Here is an 11,721-nt window from a genome sequence, read left to right as displayed (position 1 = left end):
CGTGGAGGTCTGAGAGAATCTGTTATTCACCAACCCCACTTTTCAAAAGTACTGCTGGATGGGATTAGAGCAGAGAGACAGAGCAGGGTGGGAGGGGAGTGTCTCTGAAGGGAAGAAAACAGGGAAAGATGACAGCCACAAATTTGGTTGAGGGTCTCTTCTACTGACTCTGCCACATAAGCTCCACTTTTCACAGTCACACAATGTCAGGGTTGGAAGGGACCTCCAAAGATCATCCAGTCCAAAACCCCTGTCAGAACAGCTTCACCTAGGGCAGGTCACACAGGAACACATCCAGGTCTGCCTGGAATGTCTCCAAAGAAGGAGACTCCACAACCTCTCTGGGCAGCCTGCTCCAGGGCTCTGCCACCCTCACAGTGAAAAACACTCTCCTTCTGTTCCCATGGAACCTCCTCTGCTCCAGCTTGCATCCAGTGCCCCTTGTCCTGTCATTGCACATCCCTGAGCAGAGCCTGGCTCTGTCCTCCTCACACTGCCCTGCACATCTTGATAACCATGACTGAGGTCACCCCTCAGGCTGCTCTGCTCCCAGCTCAAGAGCCCCAGCTCCCTCAGCCTGTGCTCAGCAGGGAGATGTTCCCCTGCCTTCAGCACCTTTGTGGCTCTGTGCTGGACTCTCTCAAGCAGTTCCCTGAGGTCCCTCTTGAACTGAGGGGGGCAGAGCTGGACACACTATTCCAGATGTGGCCTGAACGGGGCAGAGTAGAGGGACAGGAGAACCTCTCTTGACATATTCCCCAGAGCCCTTCTAATGCACCCCCAGATGTCCTTGGCCTTCTTGGCCACATTGCTGGCTCATGGGCATCCTTCTGTCCAGCAGATCCCTTTTCCCTTTGCTGCTCTCCAGCAGCTCAGTCCCCAGCATACACTGGTCTATGGGGTTGTCCTTTTCCAGATGCCAGACTCTACACTTGGTCTTGTGGGTGCCCTATGGGCACTGTCCCAGCAGGGTGAGAACCAGACTCACATGGAAGTATAAAAGTGGTTACATAGTTGTCAGAACTATTCAATTCAAAGCAGAGGACAGCTGGCTATTATCATTCATTCCTCCTGGATGCTGATGTTTAATTAATGCTTGCAGTGCCCTTTGAGATGCTTGGGTGGAAGTGACACAAATGCATCACTGCTTGCTGTGCCCCTTGGTCCCAGCACTGCCTGGTCGCCATGCAGCTGTAGCAGCTCTGAGAGACCAAGATACCTCCTGAGTCCCTTCCCTGGAGTGAGAATGGGTCCCTGGGGGGGGCAAACCTGCAGCTTTGTCACCTCAGACACACATCTCTGCTCCTCCTTGAAAGTCTGCATCAGGCTCAAGTGCACTCTGAAGTTTTACTTCTTTGGGAGGTGTTTGCATGGATGAACCCTTTACACCAAGCCAGTGTTTCTAAGTTACAGTGTGCTCAGCAGATGAAAGACAAGCTGGGACCTGTAAGAACTGAAGCATCAGCTCAATGCCCCCGAGTCCCAAGCCTTGGCATTCCAAGGTCTTGCAATCCCAACCTGTCTTTTCTCAGCTCTGACTTTCCCAGGAAAGCCCCCCTCTGTCAGCTAGAAATCAACAGGGACATTTCTATTTGCAGACATGTGAGAGCATCTTGAAGATGCTGCTGTGATGTGGCAGGCTCTCATGGCAGCACTGAGTCTCAGCACAGGGCTTTCACAGGCTCCAAACACTTACATCTCATCCTGTCCTGCCCCATACCTTGCATCTCACACTGGGACACTTCTGTCTCTTGCTCTCTGATGAGACAATTTCATCTTTCTCCACAGACACAGCCAGCAGACCACCTGTTGCATTTGAGGTCTCATCAGTGCTCTTCCTTTCACATCTGGTGGCAAATTTAGGTTGAATATTAGAAGAAAATTAGAAGAAAATTCTTGGCTGAAGGAGTTCTCAAACACTGGAACAGGCTCCCAGGGAGATAGTTGAATCCCCATGCCTGGAGGTGTTCTAAAGAGGCAGAGATGTGGTGCTGAAGGACACTTGATACACTTAGAGAGTGGTTGGACTTGATCTTAAAGGTCTTTTCCAACTGAAATGATTCTGTGAATCTATGATTCTGTCATGAACCTCAGTGCTGTGTCTGTCCCTGCTATTCCAAAGCCTGGTTGCATCTTGCACCCCCATCCTGCCCAGAAAGGGGCAAGTCAGTGCCAAGAGGAGAAGAGTGGGTGGCGGGGAGATGAAATCTCAGCCATGTCTGGGGCTCAGTGGGTTTCCGCCGTCTTGACTGAGGCTGGGATTCAGAGAGAGACACCAAATGTGGGTGCAAAACCACAAGAGCCCCCTCCTCCACCCTTCAGAGAAGGGAAACAGCTGAGGTTCAGCAGTGGCACAGGTTACCTGCGAGTAACCTTGCCTTGGGCTTGCATGGCAAGGCTTGGGTAGCAGAGAGGCTGCATGGATGACTTCTGTGATCAGCAAGCCAGCCCCAATCCTGACCCACCTCAGGTCAGAGATGCTGGTGGTGCTTCTGTGGCAACTGTTTTAAGAGAGGGTGAGATGCACTGCACAGCAGCTGTGAGAGAGAAGGGAGAACATGTGAGAGCAACAGCTCTGCAGACAGCAAGACCAGTGAAGAAGGTGCAGAGAAGGTGCTCCATCCAAGCAGTGGAATGGAGATTCTCCTGTAGCCCCTGCAGAAGACCATGGTGAAGCAGGATGTGCTCCTGCAGCCCATTCCTCAAGGATGGAACCCTGTGCAGAGGCCCCATACTGGAGCAGTTTGAATCATCAAACAATAGAACAGCCCAGGTTGGGCAAGACCTCATGACTCATCTGATCCAGCCTTTCCTGGGACAGGAGCTCTAAATGAGTTTATCCAGCACCCTATCCAATCAATCACACCTTGAAAACCTCCAGTGATGAGGACTCCACCACCTTCCTGGGGAGGCTGTTCCAGTGACTGCTCTCACTGCAAAAGGTGCCTTATGTTGAGGTGAGCACAAAGAACTGCAGCCCATGGGAAGGACCCTCACTGGAGCACTTGCTGAAGGATCCCATGGTGGAGCAGGAGAACAGCATGAGCAGGAAGAAGTGCTATGAACTGACCATAGTCCCCAGACCCTGTCCCCCTGCAACACTTTGGGGAAGGAAGGAGGGACAGAAGAGTCAGGTGTGAAGCTTAGCCTGGGAAGAAAAGAGGGCTGGTGAGAGCTGGTTTTAGTTTTGTTTTCATTTCTTACTATCCAACTCTGGGTTTAATTTGTTGTAAACTAAATTAATCTTTCCCCAAGCTGAGCTTGCTTTGCCCATGGTGGTAACTGGTGAGCAATGTCCCTGCTCTTATCTTGACCTATGAGATCTCTCTATCCTATTTTCTCCCTCTGCCTTGCTGAGAATAGCTGGGTGGCAGCTGATGGCCAGCCAAGATCAACCTACCACTTCTAGAAGGAAAATATTACCACAGTATCACAGTATCACCAAGGTTGGAAGAGACCTCACAGATCATCAAGTCCAACCCTTTACCACAGAGCTCAAGGCCAGACCATGGCACCAAGTGCCACGTCCAGTCCTGCCTTGAACAGCTCCAGGGACGGCGACTCCACCACCTCCCCGGGCAGCCCATTCCAGTGTCCAATGACTCTCTCAGGGAAGAACTTTCTCCTCAACTCCAGCCTAAATCTCCCCTGGCACAGCCTGAGGCTGTGTCCTCTCATTCTGGTGCTGGCCACCTGAGAGAAGAGAGCAACCTCCTCCTGGCCACAACCTCCCCTCAGGTAGCTGTAGACAGCAATAAGGTCACCCCTGAGCCTCCTCTTCTCCAGGCTAACCAATCCCAGCTCCCTCAGCCTCTCCTCGTAGGGCTGTGCTCAAGGCCTCTCCCCAGCCTCGTTGCCCTTCTCTGGACACGCTCAAGCATCTCAATGTCCCTCCTAAACTGGGGGGCCCAGAACTGAACACAGCACTCAAGGTGTGGTCTAACCAGTGCAGAGTACAGGGGCAGAATGACCTCCCTGCTCCTGCTGACCACACCATTCCTGATGCAGGCCAGGATGCCACTGGCTCTCTTGGCCACCTGGGCACACTGCTGGCTCATGTTCAGGTGGGTATCAATCAGCACCCCCAGGTCCCTTCTCTCATCTCACCCCAAATCTCAGTCACGTTGCATGGACAGGTGGCCCTAACATATCACCAGGGGTCCTGCTCTGGCAGGGCAGGTTTTTGGGGTCCCCTCCAGCCCCTAAACATTCTGGGATTCAGTGTGATTCTGTGCTCCCCTGTTCCTCTGTTACCAGCCCTGTGCAACCCCTGGTGCCAGGTCCATGGGCTGCTTCTCAGACATGCCTCCTCTTAGTGACGATGCAGGAGAAAATGGGCAGAAATGGAGGGCAGCTTGGTCTTGCAGGGCATCAGAGGTCCAGGTCGGGTCTGCGTCTGCTCAGCTAAGATGTCCATTTGCTTGCTTTGCCGGCAGAGCAGAACCTGCTTCCCACCACTCACTCGTACGTCTGGGCTCCGCCATGGCCTCCCATCAGCGGCCACACGGCCAATGAGCTCTCTCTGTCGTGCACACTCATCCTCCCCATTGCCTCCTGCGATGGTCTCCACTTCTGCTGGCTCGCAGAGCTGAGCTCCGCTGCGCCTGGAGGAGCAGCATCGCTGGCGGATGTCAGCGCAGCCTGGGCCGGCAGCAAGACCTTGCTGACGTTCTGGCTGCAGAGGTGGAGACATCGAGGCCAACGTCTCTTCAGCTGCTTTCTGAAGAGCAGCTTCGTTCTTTTGTTTCTGCTGTAGCTGGGGGAGATCAGTCACAGCAGGTGACAAACTCAAGGAGACAGAAGCACAGAGGCAGAGGGGAGGAACAGAGGTAAGGTAACTGTTTCTTGCTTGCTTTCTCTCAGAACAGATGCCAATCTCTGTTTCTTGCTTGCTTTCTTTCTCTCAGAACAGAGGCCAATCTCTTTCGGTTTTTTTAATGTTATGAACTTTACTCTTCCACACAAGTTGCTGTTTCAGCAAGCATGGATTGGTCTTGCCCCACTTAAAGGTCTTATGTAAAACCATCCTGAACCTTTGACTTGATAACGCTTCTGTGCCTGTGCAATTCTCCAATGCCTTTTGGGTTTAACTAAAAAGTGTTTGCTTCCCTGGATCTTTCCCTGCAAGGGGTTAAAAAAAAAGGGGAGCTATGGGAAGCTGAACCTGCCTTGGAGCCAGGAGCTCTCACAGATATTCTAAACCCATGCCCTACGTGCAGGCCAGTCACTGGTGAGCTCGCCTGCCCAAGGCGTGCGCTGAGGAGCAGCCCTACACCAGCTGCCACTTGCTATCATTTTCTCCATGTGCCCTTCAGGAAGTGGAACTTTGTTCTACAACAAAAGCCTGGAAAACAAGGAGATGGCAACCCTGGCTAACTAGGGATGTCTGCTTGCATCTGTGCGCGCTGAGACCCCAGGGGTCTCTGCTGCTAATCCAGGCTGACTGCCTCACTGCCTGCCACTGCCTGCCAATGCAGCCTGATCCACGAGCTGAGGGCTGAGCGAGCACAACTTCTTGGAGAAGGAGGGACCCTGTCAGGTTAAAGACACCAGAGAAGAGGTTTCCCTTCCCTTTCTGTGCATTAGTGCCCCGTTCAAAATGGGAGTTCCATTTCCAGTTGAATTGTTCAGCTTTCAGATGCTGTGTCCTGCTCAGCCTTTGCCAGGCACCTCAGTGGCACGTGGTCCTTTATGAGTTTGGGTCACTGATGAATGCTCTCCACTAGAACCTGCACAGTTCTCAGATGTCCTTGGTGCATCTTAGCCTCAGATCCATTTGCAGGCTTTTCCTCCCCAGAGTTTCACAAAGATGGCTGCCAAAGCTGCCCGCAGCAGGTCAGGGCTTGCCCCATCTGAACTGAGCATCTGTCCCTTTCCACTCATGAGGCCACTCAGCTTCAGAAGGACCTCAGGGGACTGCTTGAGAGAGTCCAGCACAGAGCCACAAAGATGCTGAAGGCAGGGGAACATCTCCCTGCTGAGGACAGGCCGAGGGAGCTGGGGCTCTTGAGCTGGGAGCAGAGCAGCCTGAGGGGTGACCTCAGTCATGTTTGTCAAGATGTGCAGGGCAGTGTCAGGAGGACAGAGCCAGGCTCTGCTCAGGGATGTGCAATGACAGGACAAGGGGCAGTGGGTGCAAGCTGGAGCAGAGGAGGTTCCATGGGAACAAAAGGAGAGTGTTTTTCACTGTGAGGGTGGCAGAGCCCTGGAGCAGGCTGCCCAGAGAGGTTGTGGAGTCTCCTTCTTTGGAGACATTCCAAACCTGCCTGGATGTGTTCTTGTGTGACCTGCCCTAGGTGCTCTGACAGGGGTTTTGGATTGGATGATCTTTGGAGGTCCCTTTCAACCCCTGACATTCTGTGAGTCTGTGATTCTTGGGTGCTCAGGGTCAGTGCCCTCCTGCTCTGCTTCAGCTTCAGGCAGAGCCCCTGTGTTCACCAGGGACAAATCCAGAGGGATGCACTGTTGCTCTGAAGCATGCCAGTTAGCTGTGCTGACCTGACCTTTTCCTGCCCGGGCTGCACATCAAGTGAACTGCAGGAGAAGATCTTGCTGTTCCTCTTTTGACAGCTGCATCCACAATACCTGAATGTCTTCCCTGCCACGTGGATGGCTTGGGAGGGTGCTGCAGGCCTGCCTTTGGAGTGCCTCTTGGTGTTTTCACAACCCCCAGGGGCTTTAAAAATTCTCCTCTGGGCTGCAGTTGTGAACTGTAAGACAAAAAATGGTTTGTGCAGCCAAAATAAGAGGGTTAGTGGGAAAGAAAAGGGGCTAGGTGGAGGGGGAAACTCAGAAAGGAAGTGCTGAAATGCCTATGCAGTAAAGAAAGGTCTTGGCTTCCCCTTAGGCTGCAGAAGGGGTTAGAATCCACAGGGAGCAGCCTGGGCTGCAGAGGTGGAGCCACTTCTCATGGCCTTCACCTGTGTCCAGGAAAGCAGCCAGGCTAGGGGGTCTTTATGGCTGAGGAGAGATCAGCTGGCATTCACATGGGGCCTGGCTGCCATGCCTCATCCTGGCAGCAGCACCTCTCTCCAGCTGCACCCTGCTCAGTGCCCTCCTGCCACAGCAGCTCAGGACGGCCAGAGGGGTGGCACTGTGCCCAGGGAAGGACCTTTCCTCTTGCTGCTGTTTGCTCTCTCGCCCCGCGGGCTGCTCACACACGTTTGCTTTAGCATTAGTAATTCCAAGGATGCTGCTACTCAGTAGAAGAGCCAGGTCAGCTCTGCTGTAGATGTTGAAGCTGAAAGAGGGGTGATCATCCTCTGTGAGACTGAGCCAAGCCCACTCCATATGCAGAGGCCAGAGGCCACTGCGTCCCGCAGCTCTCGCCTGGCACCCCCAGCAAGGGGAAATGCAAGCATGGCAGCAAGGGCCGAGGTGTGGACCCCCTGTGTGGATGGCTGCCTGGCAAGGCCTCCCCACCCCCTGCCCCAGCAGAGTGAGCTGCTGTGAGATCAAAAGCTCAGCCACAAGCCAGAGCAAGAGGAGAAAACAAGAAAACCACACTGCATGAAAGAGACACAAGAGTGCACCAAGGGGGAGATGGACTCCTCTGCGCCAGGAGTGGCTGCTGAGGTTTGGGTGTTCCTTTGTTCATTTCGGTTTCCTCCTGTGTCATGCTGATGCCAGCCCCGGGGCACAGCTCTCTGCAGCCTTCACCCGCTGGGGCTCGGTGCTGGAGGGACTGAGAGGTCCTCTCCCAAGTAGATGTTCTCTGGGACTGACTCTGCCCTGCAAGCATCGTTCCCTGGAGTGAGACCACTCTCTAGCTCAGCTCTCCGTTTCTCCTCTCCTGGGGAGGCAGGGATTACTAAAATAAGCCAAGAGGTAATTAAACCAGTTCAGTAAGGGGGGGAGTTAAAATGAAATGCCAATGGGTGCTTGGCTGGGAGGGAGCCCTGCTCCTCTGTTGCTGGATGTGCTGATAAATTAAGTGTGTCTGAACTGCTCCTGGCACAGAGGCCAACCAGCATGAGATGGTCTGGGCTGTTAAGTGCTCCTAACCTCCAGAATGAGCTGGGTCCATGCCAGTTGTCTAATGGGAGCGGTCCCTGGCCTGTGCTAACACCTAAAAGCATCCTGGGAGTCGCTCAGGAGAGGGAGAGTTGTCCTGGGCCAAAAATGTGTCAGGAAATGTTCCAGGGCTGATGAGTGTGTTCCAGTGCCTGGGGACACTCCCTGACACCGCTGAATTCAGGAGAAGCACCATCAGACGGAGCTGGGCTGCCTGTAAGGAGGCTGCGGGTCTGCTACGGGCATCTGCTAACGAGAGCAGCTTGCTCAGCTAACACAGCAGGGCCCTGCCCACTGAGATGTGTACGCTCCAGCGCTGCACCGCCTGCCATCCAGCCTGCAGGGGCACAGGGGGAGGCAGAGACGGGGGGGGAATGGGAAGAAAACGGGGAGAGAGAGGCTGTGTGGGAAAGAAAGCCTCGCTGAAGGCGCCCCAAGCCCCCGCTGCGTGTGGGCAAACATCCTCCCGCCGGCATCTCCCACGAGTAGAAAGATGAACGAAGCAGGGATGCAGAGCACACGAAAGCAAGGGGAGAACCAGGAAAGCAAAGATACGGCAACCTGCATCTGCCCACCTGCGGGGGGTCGGCAGGTCAGCAGTCCCAGGGCGCTCTGCCTGGGGGGGTTGGTCGATAGCCAAGCAGCAGGAAGGCAAAGGGGAAATGGAAGCCATGAGACGGCAGGCAGAGGAGAGGTGGCAGCCAAGCCGCGGGGACTGCGCTGCAGCCGTCCCTTGCCTTCACGTTTTGTAGGATGCTTAATGGTTTTAACTGTTTCAAACCCACTGTAGGTTTACAGTGGGGGCTGACTTTTCCTGCTGGGACAGGTGACACCAGTGCTCAGAGGGGGGGTGAGGTTTCTTCTGTCGTCTCAGGAATGGATCCTACCCACAGGGCCCTACGCCAGCGCTTGCTCTGAGCCAGCTGAATGCAGATGCCTTCTGGCCACCCTTTATTCTGTGGCACAGTCAAGCAATTTGCTTGATCACTGCCACTGCATCAGGCAGAAGCAATCTCCAACCACATCATAGAGTCATAGAATCAACCAGGTTGGAAGAGACCACCAAGATCATCCAGTCCAACCTAGCACCCAGCCCTAGCCAATCAACCAGACCATGGCACTAAGTGCCTCAGCCAGGCTTTGCTTCAACACCTCCAGGGACGGTGACTCCACCACCTTCCTGGGCAGCCCATTCCAATGCCAATCACTCTCTCTGCCAACAACTTCCTCCTAACATCCAGCCTAGACCTACCCTGGCACAACTTGAGACTGTGTCCCCTTGTTCTGTTACTGGTTGCCTGGCAGAAGAGACCAACCCCACCTGGCTACAGCCTCCCTTCAGGTAGCTGTAGACAGCAATGAGGTCACCCCTAAGCCTCCTCCTCTCCAGGCTAAACACCCCCAGCTCCCTCAGCCTCTCCTCATAGGGTTTGTGTCCCAGGCCCCTCACCAGCTTTGTTGCCCTTCTCTGGACATGTTCCAGTATCTCAACATCTCTCTTGAATTGAGTAGCCCAGAACTGGACACAGCACTCAAGGTGTGGTCTGATCAATGGCGAGTACAGGGGAAGAATAACCTCCCTTGTCCTGCTGGCCACACTGTTCCTGATGCAGGCCAGGATGCCATTGGCTCTCTTGGCCACCTGGGCACACTGCTGCCTCGTCTGTTTTGCTGTAAACCAGCTCATGCAAATGTTCTGTGGGGCTGGGGTGGTGGCTTCGCTTTGCAAGAGGTGACCCACAAATCTGCCTTTGCCACCTGCTTCCCTTCTGATGCTGCACAGGGCTGCAGCTCACTCTTGCACCTGTACTTTTCATAAGTGCACTTGTGAGCATCTGCTTGGCTGCCAGGGCGTTGGTCACAGAACCATAGGGGCACAGAACGTTAGGGCTTGGAAGGGACCTCTGAGATCATCCAGAACAACCTCTCTGCTAGAGGAGGTTCGTCTAGATCAGGCTGCACAGGAACACAACCAGGAGCATTTTGAAGGTCTCCAGTGGAGACTGCTCCACCTGTCTGGGCAGCCTGGGCCACTGCTCTGTCACTCTCAAAGGAAAGAAGTTTCCCCTTAAGTTCAAGTGCAACCTCCTGTGTTCCTGTTTGTGCCTGTCACCCCTTGTCCCATCACTGGGCACCACTGAAAAGAGCCCAGCCTCTTCCTCTTCATCTCCGCCCTTTAGGTGTTGATCAGCATAGAAAAGATCTCCCCTCAGCCTGCTCCCCTCCAGGCTAAACAGCCTCAGGTCTCTCAGACTCTCCTCATAACATGGACGTTATCATCCCTTCAGCATCTCTGTGGCCCTCCATTGGATTCTCCCCAGTAGGTCCCTGTCTCTCTTTAACTGGGGAGCCCTGTACTGCATGCAGTATCCCAAAGGAGGCCTCGCCAGGGCAGAATAGAGGGGGAGGAGAACCTCTTTCAACCTGCTGGCCACATTCTTCTTAATGGGCCCCAAAATATCATTGGTCTTCCTAGCCCACAAGGGGACATTGTTGATTTATGGTGAACTTGTAGTCCACCAGCACTCCTAGGTCGCCTCCACAAAGCTACTTCCTAGCAGGTCAACTCCTCACCCGTCCTGGTCCATGAGGTTGTTCCTCCCCAGGTGCAGGACCCTGCAGTTGCCCTTGTTGCACTTCAAAAGATTCCCTTCTGCCCAGCTCCCAGCCTGTCCAGGTCTCACTGAATGCACAGCTGGCAGGGTGTCAGCCACTCCTCCCAGTTTGGTACCATCACAAACTGGCTGAGGGCCCACTCTGTGCCTTCAGCCAGGTTGTTGAAGATGAACAAGGCTGGACCCAGTACTGATCCTTGGGGAACATCACTGGCCACAGGCCTTCAGCTAGGCTCTGTCACACTGACCACAACCCTCTGAGCTCTGTACTTCAGCCAGTTCCCAACCCACTTCACCACCTAATCATCCAAGCCCTGCTTCTGAAGCTTGGCTGTGAGGATGCTGATGTCCACATTGTGCATGTCAGGCAGCCTGCCAGGACACAGGCAGGGAGCTGGTTCAGGAAGCAGCCCCTGTTCTGAGCACCCAGAGAAGAGCAGCTTCACTCCCTGTGCTCCTGAGCTGTGCTTAAGTCCCTTTTAGCCCCTTGAGTTTCCCAGTCAGTGCCAGAAGTCTCACAGTGAATCCCAGTCTGACCTCTGGAAACCCTGCTGCTTGTCCAGGTGCCTGTCAGCTGCCAACCTGCTCAGCAGCTTTTGCTCCTTCTGCAGCCCCTGCCAGACCTCCCCTGCTGTCTGCTCAGGTGTGGCCACTTTCTGCTGGCGACCTCCTGGCATGAAGTTCTTCCTTATCTCTTCCTGGTGAGTAACCTCTTGTTGCTCACTGCATTTGCTTTGGCTCTGGGCACACAGCAGTCAGGATGTCTGACAGAGGCCCTCTTGGTGAACACTCCAGCTCAGGAGAACCCAGACCAACTGATCACAGCCCCCTGGGCTCTGTCCCTCAGCCAGTTCTCAATGCACCTCATTGTCCACTCCTCTGACCCATGCTTCCTCAGCTTACCTATGAGGTTGTTAAGGGAGATGGTGTCAAAAGCCCCACTGAAGCCAAGGCAGACAATATCTGTTCCTGCAGCCCTGATCCCCATGTAAATGCAGTGTTGATATTCTCTATGCTTTGATTGTTTCATCACTCTGATCATTTAAATTGATTTCAATATCAAATTATCCTCCAGTAGGAGATGTTGGCCTTT

Source organism: Pogoniulus pusillus, chromosome 15 (genome assembly GCF_015220805.1).
Source record: "Pogoniulus pusillus isolate bPogPus1 chromosome 15, bPogPus1.pri, whole genome shotgun sequence".
NCBI lineage: Eukaryota > Metazoa > Chordata > Aves > Piciformes > Lybiidae > Pogoniulus > Pogoniulus pusillus.
This window is presented reverse-complemented; position numbering follows the sequence as displayed.